The 17,696-nt window shown below is 43.7% G+C and overlaps 1 pseudogene; it reads left to right on the top strand.

Annotated features, from left to right (window-relative positions):
• The first annotated feature begins 7,046 nt into the window (after positions 1-7,046).
• LOC111756725 (U6 spliceosomal RNA) lies at positions 7,047-7,160 on the top strand (annotated as a pseudogene).
• Positions 7,161-17,696: the final 10,536 nt, after the last annotated feature.

Genomic DNA, 17,696 nt, shown 5'->3' with positions numbered 1-17,696 from the left:
ACCCACCATTGCTCACAGCCAGCCCTAGAAGAAGGTCATAGAGAGAGCATGGGCTTTGGAGACCACGCAGACAGCTCTTTGTGGACTGCCATCATTTCCACCTCACCCATCTGTGATTTCAGCTGGTGGACACACAGAGAATGACCTCCTCAGAGCAAGCCGGGTCTTTATCAGTTTCCTGCCTCGGGTCTCTACAGCTCAGATTCAGGTTGTATGGTAAAAACACATCACTGTGTGGTAAGGAAAACAAACCACTAATCTATCAATACAGAGCAGTCTGTGGCCAGACATAAGAATGCTTTCTTTACACTGATCAATGACCCAGTACCAGCAGGTGTCCTAAATTCAGCTCAGTCCTGGTCCCACCTACATGGAGTCAGAGTCAGTTCTGACCTATGGATTATAAATTGGAAATTCCCACAATAACTTTTTAGTTTCACAGTCATTTGCTAGAATGACTCATTGACCTCAGGAAAATATGTACTTATGTTTCCCAGTGGGTGAGGAAAGACACTGTAGAGAGTGTGGGTGAACAGTCAGATGAAGGGCATGTAGAGTGAGAGATGGAAGGGGTGTGAGGGCCTCCCAAGCCCTACAATTCCATGCTTGCCCCACTCCGGGGTTCAGGAACTTCTACCGAGACTCTGTCGCAAAGGAACGAACAGTTGACTCTGTCTCCAGCCCCTCCTCACTTTCCAGAGGAGGGAGAGAAGGTGGGGCTGAAAGTTCTGAGCTCCCCTCGTGGTTTGGCTCTGTCTTTCTGGTGCTGAGTCCCCATCCAGAAATCAAGAGTGGCCCAGTTCAAACAGACCACACCCCTATCACCAGAAGAGCCCGAGGCACTAAGAGCTGTGTGTCAGGAACCAGGGCAAATAAGCCATGTACCTAGCACCTTTGCTTTGGATACCAGGGCTTTAGGTGCTTTGTAACAGTCACTAGGGTTGAAGATAAATATTTCTTACTATGAATCATAACACAAGCTCTTTTGAGGTAGAATATGTACAGTAGCAAAGTATATATAGTATATGTATGTATATATTCCTTATAACAAATTATAAATGAGCTCTGTAGAGATAGAATATGTACATTAGTAATGAGCTATCAATAAAATATTCCATAAATTCAGGGTCAGTGGCAGAAAGCTGTCATGGAAATATCTATACAGATGGTGAATTAGACTGAGGAGTTAAAGAAATTTGAGAGTCCTCCACGGGCTAAGTGACGCCCACCCAGACCGGGGAGGGCAGTCTGCTCATCTCGCTCCATCAGTCCAGATCTTATCTTTTACAGAAGCACTCTTCCAGACACTCAGGAAGGGTATGCCACCAGCTCACCGGGCATCCCTCAACCCGGTCAGAATGATGCAAACTGCACGGAGCCTAGAAAATGAGACTAGCTATGAAACGCAGTTCTGCTGACCACTGCAGGCTGGCTGCAGGCTGTGCTGAGGAAGCAGCCCACCACCATGCTCCGTGCGGTCCCTGCCCACTGCGGACTAGCCCAGGCCTGTCCTCATGCAGGCTGGGGGCTCCATGAGACACAGGGCAGTTGCAAGGCTCCTGGAGTTTGGCACGGTGTCATTTCCATCCCTTCTAGCAGTTAAATCAAGTCGCAAGACCAAAGTTTCAGTAGATCTTTGTTCGCGTGCTCCCTGATGTCTCCTCGGTTATGCTCGGTCAGTGCAGATGAGAGAGGCTTTGGAAAGCCTTCGGGTAGGACAGGATTCGTATCCAGTCTCCACCTCCTTGTAGGTGACGACTTGGGAAGTCGATCTCTTCACGCTTCGTTTTCCCATTGCAAACATAGGACCAATGGATATCTCAAGGATTTGAGTTTTAACTCATAGTGAATTAAAATGAAAATATTCAGACCCGTGAGAGTAAACCTTTCAGAGCTTCCGGTGAGGGCATCTGCTGCAGCCCATGTGTCACGGTTTCACCACCACCATCCTAGACTTTGATGGGTGTTCACCTTCTCTAAAAGTAATAACCTATTTTTGAACTTCACAAAATCTCTTATTTGCAGCACAGATTCTAGGGCATCATCCCAGAGATACAACTATCATGAATTGAACTAAGCCTTCTCAAAGACGTTGGTATTGTTAATCTTTGGGACACCTTTAAGAATTACCTCTTTATTAGACAAATCCCAGTTCTTCTGGTGACACTTCCAGCTAAGCAGATGCCACTTAACGCTGACAAAGTAGACAACTTCCTGGGCTTATTCCTTGTGTCTCTCTCCTTTCCCTGATGAGAGTTAGAGTGAATGGGTCAGGCTTAGAGATGGATGGATCTGTGGTCATTATCTCTTAACCCAGACTCAGAACTCCAGGGTCCAAAATGGTTTTTTTATTCGTAAACAAAGACAATTATATATAATGAGTTCATGACTATGATTATTGTTCTCAGAGAGTAGTAATCCTTTATTCACCTGTAAGAAATACCATATTTAATAAAATCTAAGATACTAAGAAAGGAAAATACTGTGATTAATAACTGTAAAACATCTTTACAATAGCATTCTAATTTCAAAGACATTAAAGTATGAGAACATATCAATCTTAAGATTGGTTAAATTGAGATTTGCACAAGAGATCTGAGAGACAAGGGGGAAACACCAAATAATGTCCAGCTACCAAACACGATCGCTAAGCTGTCTCTACAGGAGTGGCTCACTGCCTGGAGATCGCTTGGTGTGCTGAGCCCTTAGATGGATCTGGGGGATACACGTGGTGGGGAGTGAGGCAGAAATGTGCTTTAGTGGAAGATTGAGGAGGAAGGAGGACTAGGAGGAGGACTGGGAGGAGGAAGAGAAGTGAGGGTGTGGGCACACATGAAGCTTTGAAGAGCAAGAGCCTTTAGATGCATATGCATGTCCTCTTCTGCACACACACACACACACACACACACACACAGAGGGCCTCTGTGTTGTTACTTAAATCTGGGAAGTATAATGAAAACTCCTTTCTCCCTCTTACCAAACATTCCAGTAAAGTAGTGCTGCTCTGTAACATTCTTTGTGTGAGTGCATTCTTTTGGGAGAGGGATTCATTTCCCCTCTGGTGCTAAGCAAACACTGAGAAATCTCAAGCTGGCGGAACTGAAACCTGAGGAAAAGCTGCCACCTGGTTCTCAGTGCCAGGAAGGAAACGGCATCAGAGGAACTAAGCATCTTGCCTGATAAGATTTCATGTTTCTGAGCCCCAGCTAAGGTTCAGATCTTGGGTTCTCTTTGCTTCCTGGTCTGAAGCTCCTTCCCAAATCAGGGAATTAGCCCCTCAAGAGGCAACAACCAATGTTTGCTCATTAAAATCAGCTGTAGAGTTGAAATTTCTAGGCTTCAAATAACACTGGCCAGTCACTGGGTTTTTTCTGCTGTTTGTTTCTTTATGCAAGCAGTCCTGCCACCATGGCTGTAGGACTTGCCCCTTCTTTCATGTGTCCCCATATCCATGGTGCCCATGACCAAAAGACATGCATATTCCAGGAACCAGCGTTGCTCAAAGTTGAGTATCTATTCCAAAAGGGAGGCGCACTGGACTCTGCTGTGACTTCTCAGGGGAGACACATCCATGACTGGATGTGTCTGCGAGTAGACAAGTCACTATAATTTAGATGTGCTGCGGTTCCTGGCCTTCCAGGTGCCCCCAATTTAAGGCCCAAATTGTCTTAATAGAGAGAAGCAGATCCATAGGTACCAATATTGAGCGAGGTTCTCAGCAATCATCCCAAAGGAGCCAAGCTATCAAGAAATCCTTTGCTGCTTTGCAAATTAAATGGAATGTTTAATAGTTCACAGGAGGAAAATACAAAAGCTGTAAACAGCTCTTTCACATTTAGCAAGCTGAGGACTTAGCTGAATGTTTTCTGCAACTTGACAATCAGAAGTGACATCCACAGCAATGGGGTGTCATTCTTCTAAGCAGAGCCATTCTTTCTCAGCTAATAAATTCAGGTGTCACACAGAATCCACTTCTTGTTTAATTTCCTTCAGCATAATGCAGAGCTAAACCTCCGCACCCCACTACTTTGCTCCCACAAGATGGGGACAAAAAAAGAAGGCACGCCTCGGCTGAGTCCATTTCAGTCTCAGGAAGACAAAGAAGGGAAGAGGCAAGGTCACTGATGAAAATTCACTCGCAGTGGTTCCATGTCTGTTTGGTTGAGGCTTTTTAGTCACTGCTCAACTTTATCGAGGTGTAATGCGCACTCTAAAGATTGCATGCATTTTAAGTGTTTGAGTCCCTAAGTTTGAAAAATGTTCACACCTATGTAACCAAAGCAATCAAAATAGCGAAGATTAATCAGCCCAGAAATCCCCTTCTGCCTTTTTGCAGCTAAGTCCTTCTCAACCCACAGCTTTAGAACAGCACTGATCTGCTTCCATCACCATAAATTATAGCTCCCTTTTTACAGTTTTAAGTAAATGAAATCGTGTCACCCACAGTCTTTCATGTCTGTTTTCGTCACTCAGCATAATGTCTGTGAAGTTCTTTGGTACTGCAGGTGCATCCATCCATCGTTTATTCCTTGTATTGCATGGGTGTATCACAGTTTGTTTACCCATTCACTGGGTGAGGGACATTTGGAATATTTCCAGTTTGCACTCCTATAAATAAAGCCACTGTGAATACTTATGAACAATTCTTTGTGGGGAAGTATGTTTTCATTTCTCTTGGGTAATTAATTATCTGAGAATAGAATTGCTGGTCATAATGTAAGTGCATATTTAACTTTGCAAAATACTATTTCCCATCATGTCGCCCCCCCCCCCCGTTGTTCTGTACCTTCACCCACCCTTGGGACTGTCATTATGTTTAGCATACCCTAGTCAAAGTAAAGAAGTGTCTCACTTAACTGTAATTTACATTTCTCTAAAGAAGTACTGGGCATGTTTTCACCTGCTTTTTGGTTATTCTAATGTAGTGTTTTGCTCAAAATTTGCCCTTGTTTTACAGATTTTAAGTTTTCTCCTTATTAAGTACATTATGTGTATATATGTATCCCTTATATTCCAGATTCAGCTTATTTGTTTTATTGTATGTTTTGTCACAGTCTGACTTGCCTTTTAAGATCTATAATGATGTTTGCTGTTGTTTTAGTAAGTGCAGACATTTTTAATTGTGATGAAATCCAGTTGTCAAATTTTAAGACAATTATTTTGTGTAAAAGCAAAACATATCTTAAAATATCTGTCTACACCAAAGTCATGAATCCTTTCCTCTAGAACATCATACAGAAGTTTTATAATTTTAGCTCACCTGTATAGCTCACTAATTCCATAGTGCCCCATATGGAATTAACTTTTGTTGTAATGTAAAATAAAGATAAAACTAACTTTTCTAACTATCCAGCATTTTCAGTGCAGTATTTGGAAAGATTATACCTTTTCCATTGAATTTCCTTGGCATCTTTGTCAAAATCCATTTACCCCAGGTATAGGTTGTCTTTTGACCAGTCTGCTTCACTGATATGCATTTATCTTTAAACAAGTGTAACACTGTCTTACTAGAGCTTTACAGGAAGTTTTCAAGTCATATAGTACAAGTCTTCTAGCTTTGTTTATTTAAAAAACAAAATCCAAAATTGAAATTAATCAAATAATTTATAACAGCATCAAAACACATACTTAATTATAAATTTATAAAATATGTGCAAAATGTGAACAATAAAAACTATTACACATTTCTGAAAGAAATATTAGCCCTAAAATGCAGAGCTGTATGGTGCTAATGGGTTGGGGATCTATATTTTTAACATATCCATTCTCTCTAATGTTGATGAGGGCATTTATTATAAATAAATGTTGAATTTTATCTTCTTTTTCTGCATCTATTAAAGTAATCTTATAGTTTTCTTCTTATATTCTATTAATGTAGTGAATTGTAGGTTGCTAGTGAAATTGACTGTAAACTACTTGTGTTCCACAATGATTATGGTGCATTATCTTTTAAAAATAATACTGGATCAAATAAATATTGCATAAAGATGATATACTTGTAGAAGATCTAATAAGCACATGAAAACATTATTAGTTTCCAGGTAAATGCAAATTTAAACTGCAATGTGATACTGTTTCAGACTCATTAGAATAACTAAGAGTAAAAAGAATAAAAATACCAAGTTTTGGCAAAGACATAGAGTAGTGGTGAAAAACGTGTGGCATGCATATTACTGTTTTTCTTTTAAGGCAAAAGATTAATATGTTTGAGGCTTTTTCCCCCCTAAACTAAACCCTCAGCCTTCAAGATTAATTGCAGTGTTGGCATTTTGCAATAAATAAGTGGTTTGCGGTTGCAGCTTGGGCACTTATCTCTAAAAGATTTACCATCATTGACATGAAGCAACAGAGCACAGAAAAATTCTGACAACTCTGGCCAGCACTTTGGTAGCTGCCATGATGTTAAGCATATTTTCCATATGACCAAGACATTCCACTTCTAGATTCAACAAAAGCCAAAATATTTACCACGGAAAGTGTGTAACGTAAATATACACAGGACACTTCTGCCTAATAGCCCAAAGCTGTAAACAGCTAATCTTAATGTCCACCACACATGAACCCATGATACAAGTGCAGTACAATCTTGTTGGCTTAAATCTGACACATTGAATTCTGTGGTCATCAATTCCTTTAGGTGAATACTGTGTCACTCATCTTCCTCTCTCACCCCCATGAGGCTCCAGGAGGTCACGGGAGCCTCAAAATAAGGACCAGGGCTCCCCTGCAAGCTCCATGAGGTCACGGGCTGTGCCTACTTTGCTCAGTATGGAACCTCTGTACCTACAACACAGAATCCAGCCAATGGAAGGTACGCAAGGAGTACGGTAATGAAGGGAAGAAGGAGGGCCGATAATCATCTTCAAGGAAACAAAACGTACATAGAGCCAGGAGAAACAACACAGGGAATTAAACCACTGACTGAGTGCAGGGCTGAATTCACCCAGCAAAAAAGAAACAGGAGTTCAGAGAGAAGAGAAGTAAATCTGTGTGTTCCAAGCCCACCGCAGAAGGTGCTTTGAAATGAAGTGTTTTAAAGAGTAGAAGTGCTTGCTTCAGCAGCACATATACTGAAATTGGAGCAGTACCGAGAAGATCATTATGGCCCCTTGCACAAGGATGACATGTAAAAGGAAGCAGAAAGGGGAGAACAGGAGCTTGAGAGGGTGCAAATCCCAGGGGGGGAAGCTTCATGCCTAACGACATGGAGGTGGATGAGGGGCGAGATAGGAAGAAATGTGCCGATTTTTATCTCACTCCTGAAGTGTGTTGCAGGGAAGGTGTATTAGCCAGGGGTTTCAAGGAGAATGAGCAATTACATAAAGGACACATAATTTATAGTATTATTTATTATGATCACCCAAGGAGTCAAATACCAAGGAAGTGCAGGAAATCTGTCCACAACACTGAAGACCTAGAAAATCCAGCCGCGGGCCTAGATCCTACAGCAATGTCCTGCATGAGTCCAGCTGAAAACCTGGAGCCCATGGCAGTGCCTCCCACGAGTCCAACTGGAGGTCCAGAGCCTACAACAATGACTCATGCAAGTATGTTTTATGGATCTGTGCTGGGAAGGCCCAAAGGTCAGCAGTGGAAGCTAGAAAGTCCATGCCAGTGGGGTGAAGGAGCTGTGCTGGTAGGTTGAGGGCTCTGCCCTGGACCCAAGAAGCGACACTCAAAATAAGGACCAGGGCTCCCCTGCAAAGAACCACATCCTCCGCGACAGTGAAGCCTGGGGCTTCCAATGGAGCTTCTCAGGTCTCTGCACCGCATGCACTGGAGACAGCAAATTACAAGCTGAAAATTCATTACATTTGTGCAACACTTGAATTTGTTTAGACAAAGCAGATGGAAAGGATGGATAATCTTGTTATCTTTCAGCATACTGCATTTTATTCAGAAGAAACGAAACATAACGCATTACGCACTCCTTTCTATCTGCTTCCCTTTGCCTAAAATCAGGTTTATTATTAATATAATGAATTCCTCTTGCCTCCTTTTAGATTCCATTAGCCTGTACTTGTAATTAAGTTTTGTTCAAGTTGTCCTTTTCAACAGCTTAGAAACTCCTTTTTTTTTATGTAGCTATTTTCCCCCAGACCTCAAATCATTTGCACAGATGAACTGCTGCTATTAAGCATATGAAATGTCTTAATCAAATTATAATTTTTCACAAATGCTAAGAAATTTGTCTAGGCCCTTCTGTTCCCCTCAAAGAGCTCTGACTTGAAGGACAGATTTAATAGAACTGTGGGCCAGCTCGACTAGGAATGTTTGGGTGAAGAAGGCAGGAGTCATTTTTTATTCCAAAGGCTTTGACCTTGGTGAGCTCACAACAGCCAGATCAGTGGCTCCCCCTATCCTCTTCCAATCAACTTGTTTTCTTTCCCCAAATGTGTACATCAAATCTCTCCAGTAAAGTTCAAGCCACTGAGACAGTGAAGACAAAAGAAAAGATGGTTTAAAAAATAATGTCCACTAGAATTCACTGACTAGAAAAATAAACCCCAGCCCTCCACTCAAGTTCAGTGGGGTTGAGACTTCACTTCCCCACCCAGGAAGCTGGGAAAGTGGTTTGGTGAGGTGGAAGTGCCACCAACTGTCCTGGCCTGGACATCTGTGTGTGGTGGTTGTAGTAACTTCCCCAGACCTTCAGCCAACCCCTTTAGCACTGCAGGCAAACTCCAGCCCTACCTCCCTGACGAAGGCAAACTTGATCAAGCTGATCTGTGCCTCAGTTTTCACACCTATGAAACAGGGCTAAGGGTTCCAACTTACTTTATAAAGTTATTATTGTGGAGCTTGGGTTTTGAGCAAGTCTGAAAGAAACTCAGCACTGTGCTTAGCTGAGAGCTCAAGTGACTGTTAGTATTAATGATGTCCCTTGAGACTCCAAGACTGCTCAGGGAAATCTCAGGTCTCCAAAATTTGACCTGCAGATCTAGGAAAGCAACCTAATCTTCATGCCAACCATCAAAGAGATCAACTGAACCATTCTCTCAGGGGCCAGTGTCATAGTCCATTTGACAAGGGGACTGTCCTGAGGGGCTGTGGAGTGTCCACGTGATTCTCTTCCCTAAAGTCAGAACCCAAAGGAAGCTGCTCTCCATCGCCTTATTTCAACCCTCTTGGAGATTCTTCATGTGTTAGTTAGAGGTTTGGTCCTGGGACACTGCATTCCTTAGGCTAACAACGCTGGGAGAGCTTCGTGTTAGCTTTGAGCTAGGGTCAAGGAAGTCTGCTATTGATTGGTGTTTTGAAAACCAGCAAGTAAGATCCTTCCATCCCTGCTCCCTGGTCCTAAGACCTGGATCACAGAGAAGCCAGCACAGCCTCTGGGCCTTCACTCTAATTGACTCTGGGTCTGGTTTTTGCTGACCTCTGAAGACAAGTCCCTGCAGCTCGGCCACGGAAGCCTGATTAATGATCTTTCCGGGATTGCTGCGCTTGCCACCTGTCTTACACCCTGAGCAAGACACTTCTGACCAGGTGCTGCTCTTCCTCAAGCAGGGGCAGAGCAAGCTGCCCAGCACACCCACAGCCAGGTGATCCCACACCGCCAGTGAGCAGCAGTCTCTCCTGCCTTTATTACACCCTTTGAAACCTCCTGGAATGAATTCACATAAACCATGGCTTGCAAACTGGCTGGCAGGTTTTTATGACTGTTTCTGGGCTCTCAAGAGAGAGCACATCTTCTCAAACTTAAATCTCCTAAATTGGAGTTGCCACCTTGAAAGGGGAAGCTGACCCAATGTCCTTGCTGGTCAAAGAAAATGCAGAAGAAAAATTAACACCTTCCTTTTCAGACATGGGGTGAAAGAGGCCACAAGTAGGTCAGAGTATTGGCTCCAAACAAATTGTTGGAGTCATTTGAGTTTATTTTTACGTGGTACAAGGATGGGGCTTTCTCCCTCCTCCCTCTGCATGGCCTTCATTCTCCATGAGGTAGATGCGCCTCGGAGCCCCCGCATCCTCCAAGCTGCACCTGTCTGCCCACTGAGGCAAACATGGGAGGCCCAGCTGGCCCAGCAAAGTCACCCACCACCGGAAACACCATTCCAGAGTGGACAGGACACCACGACACAGACAGAACAATGTTACCTTCAGCTCCAACACCCAGGACAGTGCCACTGCCCAGATGTGAGCATCCCTGGGTAGGAAAAAGAATAAAAGAGCACCACCGTTACAGTTTAGGTCTAGAACATTCCCCCAAACTCTCATGTGCTCAGGTGAGGGATCCTGTGAGGTGACTGGGGGCCCTGTGCTTATCCACGGTTCATCCCCTAACAGTCCAGCAGCTGACTGTACTGGTAGAAAGTGGGACACTGGGGCATGGCCTGGAAGGGTTGCACTTGCTCTCCCAGCTCCTCCCTGCTCTCTCTGCTTCCTAGTCCACCATGATGTGAGCAGCTCACCTCTGCCAGACCCTTCCACCATATCTGCCTTGCCTGGGAACCACTTGAGTATGGGCTGAATCCCCAAAAGCCCACGAAGCAAGATAAATCTTTCTCCTATAAATTGTGGGTACCAGGTGTTTTGTCCCAGGGACAAGAAGGTATTGACTACAACCTGAAAGAATTTGCTGTCTGTTGAGGACCCAGGACTCAGTCCTAAGGAAATGACCTTCAGACACTAAAGACACAACCACAGAGATCTAGGGTTCAGGAGCCAGTTGGAATCCAGTATCTACAGGATGCTTGTAAGACCTTGGAAAGACGCAGGTCTTCCCCATCCCTAAAGCCTACTGAGGTAGTTACAAAGACTCAAATTCAGAACACGCAAAGTATATTTTTATTTAAAATTCTCATTGAAGGACTAACTTAACTCTCTCACAGCTCCCCCCCACCCCACCACAATTCCCTGCTCCAGAGAACTTTCCGCCAGGACCTGTGCGACCTTATTGAGGGTGTCTCTGCAGCCTTGGTTCACCCTGCTCTCCCCTTGGTCCACTCAGCATCCATCACACTGGCTTTCTTGTTGCTCTGGTACCGAGCACTTCCTGCCTCCTGCTGCTCTTCCACGTGGAACGCTCTTTCACACCACTGCCCTCCCACCATTCACCTGGCTTTTGTCAGTTATTTTGCTTGGTACTGCTACTTCCATTTTATCTAACCACTTTATCTGAAATAAAAATGTACCATTCTTGTCATCTGTCCCCTTACCTGGCTTTATCTTTTTTATAGAACACTGCTCGCTGAAATGATACCATTTATTTCTTTTCTACTGTTCACTACAGTATCCCCAGAACTCTGAGCATGTCTGACAATAATGCCCCTCAGTGAATGTTTGTCAGGGGATGAACGGGTACACAAGCACTTGTCAGCTGCTAACCACCTCTCAGATCAGGGCAGTGCCTGGGGTACCCAGCCTCCCCTGCCCTGGCCCACACTGTTTCCAGCCACAGTAGGGTGGGTGACCTCACCTCAAGCACTGGTATGTTTGTTTTGTTTTGTTTGTTCCTCTCATGTCCCAACATTTTCCACTGGATCTGAACCCAAGCGCTGCCCCGAGCACCAGATTAATATCCCTAGGAAACAGTGGAGGCAGGGCTGCCACTGCCCAGACCATCTGCCCACGAGGCAGCTAATGCTGGAAGGTGCTCTGCAGGACTCCATGATGTCCTGGCATAGCGCAGGCTCCAGCCACAGCACAGTGAGCTCAATCCCACACCCTTAGTGGCTTTTCCTCATCCTCTCTCATGCTCCCCAGTCTCCCACATCTATATCCAAGTAAAGCACTGCACCCCAGATCCAAGTCCCTGCCCCAGGCTCTGCGTTCAGGGAAACTCTGTACACTAATTCTAAAGGTAGCCAAAGTGGGAGGAGATGTCCAGAGTATGACCAGGCAGCGGCAGACAGATAAAAAGAGTCCTGGACAAAGTGAGCTCTCAGTTTCTTTTCAGGTCAAAAAAGCATGGATTTGCAACTGAAAAGAGCTTTTCTGTGCAATAAGTTTTCAGCTTTCAGAAAGCAGAGAAGCAGAGCCCATGTGAACATACTTCCACCCCAGAAGCTGGTGTCCATACGGCCAGTCTTCCTGCCTCTCCCTCCTCAGCCTTTCTTCAGAGACAGTATTTGTAAGAGTGCTTTTGGCTTCCTAATGAAAATTTAGCCTTTCAAGTCTTATTAACTCTAATGGGGGAAAATGCCTGAATTTATCTTTTCTGGAGGTAAGAGCAAAGATATTAAGTGATGCACTTTACCCATTTCTAATGCCATCCTCTCGGCTAATGAAGACGCATCTGCAGCACGATGCGTGGTCCACATACAGGCACCATTGCACTGCAAGCATCATGCAGACACCACCAGGCAATAAAGAAAAAATGCTGCATGCAAATTAAATTTTTGTGAATCAAATATTGCTGTCCTCTGGACTCACATGGTTGTTCAAGAATCATAGTTCCTATCTGGCAAAGCCTCAGCAGTCCCCTACCATCCACTTCTCCCTTGCAGGTGGCTGGTGGCCTGTAATGTGGGAGAGTTATGTGGTGAGGGAGAGCTACAGGAGGATTACAGAAGGAAGACTGTGGTAGTGTCTCAATAATCATAAACTGAACAATCATCACATCTCATCGCAATAGTGACACCACTCTGAGATAAGCGACAGTAGTATTTTTATTTTATCAACTGTAGCTTGCTAAGTAATACACAAATCCTGAAATATAATTACTACCTCTGAATAGTGTTCTTTGGGTGCCTTTGTATTTCATGTATCTCACCTCATTTGAGCCTCATAATAACCTTGTTCTCATTTCCATTTTACAGGTAAAAAGAGGTATCAGAGAGGTTGGGTTTATAAGCAAAGTCACATATCCTGTAGCTGCTGAGAGGAATTTACACCCTGCCAGCTGGGTCCCAGAACCACCTTTTGTGCTATAATTCCATACTCCTTCTGCCATAGTCAGGGGTTGTGAGGAGAACAATTGGAATCAGGGCACAGAATTTATAATATTATTTATGGTGGTCACCCGGTTTAACACAAGAAAATGCAGGAAATCTGTCCATAACACTAAAGACAGAATATTCAGCCAAGGGCCTCAATTTCACAACAATGTCCTGCATGAGTCCAGCTAAAGACTCAGAGCCCATGACAATGCCTCTCAGAGACCACCTGGAAGTCTAGAGCCCACGACAATGCTTCCCAGAGACCACCTGGAAGTCTAGAGCCCATGACAAGGACTCTCTTTTATGGTTCTGCACTGGCAAGGCCCAAAGGTCAGTGGTGGAAGCTAGGAATTCTATGCCAGAGGGGTGAAGGAGCTGTGCTAGTAGGTTGAGAGTTCTACACTGGAGCAGAGAAGTCACACTCACAACAAAGACCAGGGCTGTCCTGAAAGGCATCACAGCCATCCTCAGCAACATGAAGGTTCTGAGCTCCTCCAATGTTAAGCACAGTTAGGTATTTGCCAGCATGAAGAGTTTCTCCTGGAGATTAAACAGCACATGTCTGCCCCTCTAGAGTCAGGAAGCAATGCCCAGGATAAGGACCAGAGCTCCCCCAAAGTGAACCACAGCCACTCTCACCAGCAAGGTCCCAAGCTCTTCCAATGACAATGGTCAAACTCACATTGAGAAGCTAGTCATGATGAGCTCCTCCAGGAGAACCAATTACTCCAGACAACAGCAACACAGAGAAATCCACTCTTGTAATCCACAAATGAGCCCCCAAATGCGAGTTCAAAAAATGAGGCAAAAACATATTTTTTAAAAAGCAGCACTGATTTATTTTATCCTGGGCCCAGCAACACAGTGCAGTTGAAGTTAGAGTTTGCAAAAGCTGTGTGTCTCTCCTCCATACTTGCAGCCTTTATGTACATATCACAGTTTACAAAGTAAGGGGTTATGGGTGTGGATCAGGAAATCTGCTAAGGAAATGAGGAAAACCTTTGTTTTCCTTAGCAGAGGAAAGAGTAGTCTAGCAGTAATTAACAATCTTTTGTTAGCTTATTTTAGCACCACATCTGTTATTTGTAGAGAGCAACAATGGTTAACATATCAGTTAGGTTAAGTTCCCAGGGGTTCACAATTCTTTACAGAGGAGAGCATTGATTAACATATCTATTAGGTAATCCAGAGGGGGGGAAAACGCATCCAGAACAGTAGGCGGCATTACAGGTACTTTAGCATAACACAAACATAATGAGCAATAACAAAGCTCTTTTTGCTAGTGTACAGCATTCCCCACTGATTTTAGTCAGTGATCCAAATCATTGGCTCATGAGGTTTTTAGACATAGGTATCTGTTTATAACTTTGTGTCTTTAAAATCATAAGCTTTATAGTTTGAACCTGATCTTTGATATAGTTTACCAATTTGTTTACAATACAAGGCCCAATAGGAGGATTAACAAAGGTCTTGCAGCTGCCATTATTAAAGCTGTTAACCAAAAGGAGAAAGAAAACCAACATTTAAATTTACTCTGTTCCATCATACAAGTAACAAATTTTTTTAAAGCCAGACAGAGGCCTCCTTGGGGTCTCTATAAGGGAGAATACAAGATTATCAGTTATATTTGGCAATCTTGAGCTTTAAAGAGTTCTTGGAGGGAACTTATTCTTATCTGTAGGTTGATCTACTTATCTGTAGGTTGATCGCCTTTGGAAGCTGGGACCTTTTAAATCGAGGCTCAAGAGATTCATGGTGATGTTGCTTGATAAGTACTGGTGGTGTCTCAGGCTCCACAGCAGAGTGTTTGTCCTCGTTGAAATAACCGGTGGATGGAAGTCAGAAATGGCTGCAAAGTTGTGGGGGGGACTTAATAAGATCCTGATTAGCTAAATCAGCTAATTTTTTCTCAGAAATCTTAGAGATAAGAGGAAGAGGTCTCCCATACAAAGCCTCAAAAGGGGAAATATCTGCAACATAGGAGTACATCACACACACAAAAGAGCAAAAAGAAGGAGACTCACCCAGTTTTTGCCAGTTTCTAAGGCCATCTTAGTTATTACTGTCTTTAAATCTGATTTATCCTTTCTACTTGTCCTGAACTTTTGAGACCAGTAAGCACAATGGAGTTTCCAGTTATCTGCAAAGCTTAGGTTAGTTTTTGAGTTATCTGTGCTATAAAAGCCCAGGCCATTGTTGGACCCCATGGATAAAAGGGGGCCAAATCAGGGAAACTGCTATCAGGGCTGACTCAGACTTAGTAGGAAAAGCTTTAACCCATCTAGTGAAAAACATCTATCATTACTAGTAAGTACTTATTTCCTTGAAGTCCAGGCTTTTCCATTTTTGTAAAGTCTATTTTTTAATGTTTTCTAGGCATAGTCCCATGTAGCGAGCGGTTTCTATTTGTTGCAGTTGTTTTGGGTTTACCAATTGGCACTGAGGGCATCTGAGGCTCACAGATTGGGCAAGCTTTGATATTAGCCCCCAGATGCAAGTCTTTTCAAGTGCAAATATGCTCTGACAAGTAGGTGGGATCAGCAGTAATGTCAGGGCTATCTCACTCCCCACTGATTTTGTGGCTGCATTTTGGGTGGTGGTGTCTGCCAAATTTTTGTATGACAAGGTCATCTGCTGCCCAATGGGCTCTATAGTGGATAATAGCCACTCTGCTTGGCATCAGGTGGCAGTAAACAAGTCCAAAATTTGGGGAGCATTTCTAATCTTTTGACCCCAGAAGTCAATAAGCACCGTTCAGTCTCTGGCCAGTCTCCCATAAACTTTCCAAATTAATTTCCAAGGCTCTTAAGCCACATGGCCAGGCAACATAACAGTAATGACCTCACTCTCTCCATACCAATTTCTGTCTTAGTTACTTTTCACTCTTGTTGCTGAGACAAAATACCTGATGCTCAGCATGAAAGAAGGAAAGGTTTATTTCTTACAGTTCTTGGAGGTTTCAGTCCATACTCAGTTGGCTCCAAGGCAGGGTGGCATGGTGGGGCTGCTGTTGATGGCAGCCTCAAACAGCAAGGCAGAAACTGGAAAGAGAGAAAAACACATCTTCTTTCCACCCTTACATCATACCCTGGCTCTACCCCTAGGCAGGTATAGCACTCACATCGCCAATCAAAGCGCTGGACAATGAACAAATAACAAAGGCTAGATTTGGTTGAGTCCATAATTTATGAGGCTTGGGCCCACTGACATAAATCCTTAATGGAGGAATTAAAATTTGAATCTGAATCCCTCGATTCCAAAACCCACTTTTGCAACTGCCTCACACAAGATTCACCAGTCCTGCAGATTTCATTTGTTTATCCTGATACACACAGTGTGGGTGTGTTAGTAGATGTTCAGGGCATATTACAATGGTAACTCTGATTGTTGCATTGATGTCTTCCGTCTGCTCTAGGCCCCATCAGAAGAGAGAACCATGTGATCCATGTTCTTTATGCTTCTTTTGTCCCATTCAGCCTGGAGGTAGATTGAACAGGGGAAAAAAAAGAGGTATAGATGGAATTCTGGGACAAGAGCTCAACCCATTATCAGCAAGAGATATAAAGCAAACTTCAGCCCAAAAATGACCCTCCTTCCCAGACAGAATCCACGTCCCAAGAGTGAATCAAGGCCATGAGGTGGCTTCTCAAACCCAGGCCCTGTGTCCTTGTTCCTGCCTCAGAAGAATCTTGTCCCCATGATTTACCAGCAGCTGCGGTGGCTCCAGGGTCACTGGCAGCTCTGCACATCCCCTTCTAAGCAGCATCTGTTTTACAAACGTCAAGGAATCTGCACCACAAATGCTCATATGTGAGATGAACAAATTAAGGATGAAAAATTCATCTCTGAATAGATTTATTCATAATGATACATGAAGTCTGGTGTTTAAAGGAAACAATTCCCTAAAGAGAAAGCTACCCATCAGAACTCGAGCTGTCAGAAGGGTAACTGGAAAGCAGCAGAGGCAGAGGGTTTTCTGCATATTAAACGCACTATCAAAGAGCCTTCTGCCCCAGATGCTAACGATGGCAATTGACAGACAATTCCATTAAGTGTAATCTTCAAATCAAGGATTTCAAGGACAGCATGCAAGAAGAGGGAACGTCAAAGATTTATTATGCATATGAACTATTTTTGTACAATTATTCAAAACAGGCTGGGAGTAAATTATTTTATAAAATGTTCTTGAAATGAGTGTGCACACTCCGGCTTTTCAAGTGTACCCATTTATTAAATAGCTCCCGACAGCCTGCCATTTGGCATTTGGTTTGTGTTTTAAAGTGCCAGCAAAGTATTTCTTTGTTTAGGGACACTTTAAGCATTTCTTTAAAAAGTGGAGAACAAAATATGACTACTAATTCGGTAGCATCCTACCTGGAGGGAGCCTGAGTCTGGGGAAGTGTCCGCTCAGCGTGTAAGCGATGGGGCAGCTGTGTGCTGTAAATATGGATGGGCAGTGAGATGGGCACCCACATCTCTATAAAGTATTGATAATGCTCCTAATATCATGCTTTCAGTCACATGCTTGTGCTACAATTCAAGGTAAATTTCACTCCCTTTCATGTCTATCCTCACCGAGATCTTTCTTCTCCCTTTGCTTCTTCTGTCTGGGCACACCATTCCCGCCTGCACCCCTCACTTTGATCTTATAGGACTTTAGAGTAGTGCAGGCTCTTTTTCCTCCTTCTAAAAAGCCATCCCTGGAGGCTTTGGGCTGGATGTCCACAGTTGTCCTCTAGAATCTGGTGCCTGTGCACACCTTCCCTTTTGGGGGAGGACAAAGGCTAAGGGAGAGGATAAAGGCTGCACACT

This window comes from Cavia porcellus, unplaced genomic scaffold (assembly GCF_034190915.1).
Source record: "Cavia porcellus strain 051 isolate PalLab524CR breed Dunkin Hartley unplaced genomic scaffold, mCavPor4.1 scaffold_5, whole genome shotgun sequence".
Lineage (NCBI taxonomy): Eukaryota > Metazoa > Chordata > Mammalia > Rodentia > Caviidae > Cavia > Cavia porcellus.
The sequence above is the reverse complement of the archived record's forward strand: the minus strand, read 5'-3'. Positions and strand labels throughout refer to the sequence as shown.